This window comes from Arachis stenosperma, chromosome 3, assembly GCF_014773155.1.
Source record: "Arachis stenosperma cultivar V10309 chromosome 3, arast.V10309.gnm1.PFL2, whole genome shotgun sequence".
Taxonomy (NCBI): domain Eukaryota; kingdom Viridiplantae; phylum Streptophyta; class Magnoliopsida; order Fabales; family Fabaceae; genus Arachis; species Arachis stenosperma.
This window is the reverse complement of record NC_080379.1, coordinates 65023122-65025644: the sequence shown is the minus strand read 5'-3', so window position 1 is coordinate 65025644 and position 2523 is coordinate 65023122. Positions and strand designations below refer to the sequence as shown.

Below are 2523 nucleotides of genomic sequence, written 5' to 3'. Positions count from 1 at the left end.
GACAGACTTTGAGAAATCAAATTGACTTGTTGAGTCAATATCTTGTTCTGAGCCAGAATGGCATTCAGAGTATCAATCTCAAGAACTCCTTTCTTCTGACTTGTCCCATTGTTCACAGGATTCCTTTCAAAAGTGTACATGAATTGGTTATTTGCAACCATTTCAATTAGCTCTTGAGCTTCTGTAGGCGTCTTCTTCAGATGAAGAGATCCTCCAGCAGAGCTATCCAAAGACATCTTGGATAGTTCAGACAGACCATCATAGAAAATACCTATGATGCTCCATTCAGAAAGCATGTCAGAAGGGCATTTTCTGATCAATTGTTTGTATCTTTCCCAAGCTTCATAGAGGGATTCTCCTTCCTTTTGTCTGAAGGTTTGGACTTCCACTCTAAGCTTACTCAATTTTTGAGGTGGAAAGAACTTTGCCAAGAAGGCATTGACTAGCTTTTCCCATGAGTCCAGGCTTTCTTTAGGTTGTGAGTCCAACCATGTCCTAGCTCTGTCTCTTACAGCAAAAGGGAATAGCATAAGTCTGTAGACCTCAGGGTCAACCCCATTAGTCTTGACAGTGTCACAGATTTGCAAGAATTCAGCTAAGAACTGATGAGGATCTTCCAATGGAAGTCCATGGAACATGCAATTCTGTTGCATTAGAGAAACTAATTGAGGCTTAAGCTCAAAGTTGTTTGCTCCAATGGCAGGGATAGAGATGCTTCTCCCATAGAAGTCGGGAGTAGGTGCAGTAAAGTCACCCAGCACCTTCCTTGCATTGTTGTTGTTGTTATTTTCGGCTGCCATGGGCTCTTCTTCTTTGAAGATTTCTGTTAGGTCCTCTACAGAGAGTTGTGCCTTAGCTTCTCTTAGCTTTCGCTTCAAGGTCCTTTCAGGTTCAGGGTCAGCTTCAACAAGAATGCCTTTGTCTTTGTTCCTGCTCATATGAAAGAGAAGAGAACAAGAAAGTGTGGAATCCTTTATGTCACAGTATAGAGATTTCCTTGAGGTGTCAGAGGAACAGAAAAATAGAAAGAAGAAGTAGAAGAATTCGAACTTAATTAGATAGAGTTCGAATTGTGCATTGAGAAGGAGTGGTACTCCATAGATAGAAGGATGTGGGAAGAGAGGAAGAAATTTTCGAAAATCAAGTGAAATATTTTGAAAACATTTTTGAAAACTTTAATTGATTTTCGAAAATCAAGAGTGGGAAAGAATCAAGTAATTTTTGAAAAAGATTTTGAATTTAGAAATCAAAAAGATATGATTAAAAACTGTTTTGAAAAAGATGTGATTAAAAAGATTTGATAAAAAAATTATGCTTATTTTTAAAAGATATGATTGAAAAGATATGATTTGAAAACAATTTTAAAAAGATTTGATTTTAAAATTAATGACTTGGCTAACAAGAAAAGATATGATTCAAACATTAAACCTTTCTCAACAGAAAAGGCAACATACTTGAAATGTTGAATCAAATCATTAATTGATAGCAAGTATCTTTGAAAAAGGAAAGAAATTGATTTTGAAACCATTTGATTGAAAAGATATGATTTGATTTTGAAAAACTTTGAAAACTTGAAAAAAATTGATTTTGAAAACAAAATCCTCCCCCTTGTGAAATCCTGGCGTTAGACGCCCAGAATGGTGCACATTCTGGCGTTTAACGCCCAATGCACTACCTTTTTGGGCGTTAAACGCCCAACCAGGCACCCTGGCTGGCGTTTAAACGCCAGTCTGTCCTTCTTCACTGGGCGTTTTGAACGCCCAGCTTTTTCTGTGTAATTCCTCTGCTGCATGTTCTGAATCTTCAGTTCCCTGTACTATTGACTTGAAAAATAGAACCAAGATCAAATAAACAATGCATGCAAGACACCAAACTTAAATTTAGACACTAGACTCAAACAAGAAACATAAAAATATTTTTGGTTTTTATGATTTTTATAATTTTTTTGTGCTTTTTCGAAAATTATATGAAAATAGAAAATAAAGGTTTCAGAATTCTCAATTTGGATTCCAGGAATCATTGCAATGTTAGTCTAAGACTCCGGTCCAGGAATTAGACATGGCTTCACAGCCAGCCAAGCTTTCAAAGAAAGCTTCGGTCCAAAACACTAGACATGGCCAATGGCCAGCCAAGCCTTAGCAGATCATTGCTCCAATAGCAAGATTGATAGAAATCAACAAGCTCTTGTGATGATAAGTTGAAACCTTGGTCCAATAAGATTAGACATGGCTTCTCAGCCAGCCAGACTTCAACAGATCATCATGAAACACTAGAACTCATTCTTAAGAACTCTGAAAAAAAATACCTAATCTAAGCAACAAGATGAACCGTCAGTTGTCCATACTCAAAACAACTTGGTGCGCGAAATTGTGATCACTACACAACTTTGCACAACTAACCAGCAAGTGCACTGGGTCGTCCAAGTAATAAACCTTACGCGAGTAAGGGTCAATCCCACGGAGATTGTTGGTATGAAGCAAGCTATGGTCACCTTGTAAATCTTAGTTAGGCAGACTCAAATGG

General features: G+C 37.4%; 1 non-coding gene across 1 annotated transcript; it reads left to right on the top strand.

Annotated features, from left to right (window-relative positions):
• Positions 1-290: 290 nt before the first annotated feature.
• Positions 291-398, top strand: LOC130971522 (small nucleolar RNA R71). Its single transcript, XR_009082736.1, has one exon. It is a non-coding gene; the product is annotated as a small nucleolar RNA R71 (small nucleolar RNA).
• Positions 399-2523: the final 2125 nt, after the last annotated feature.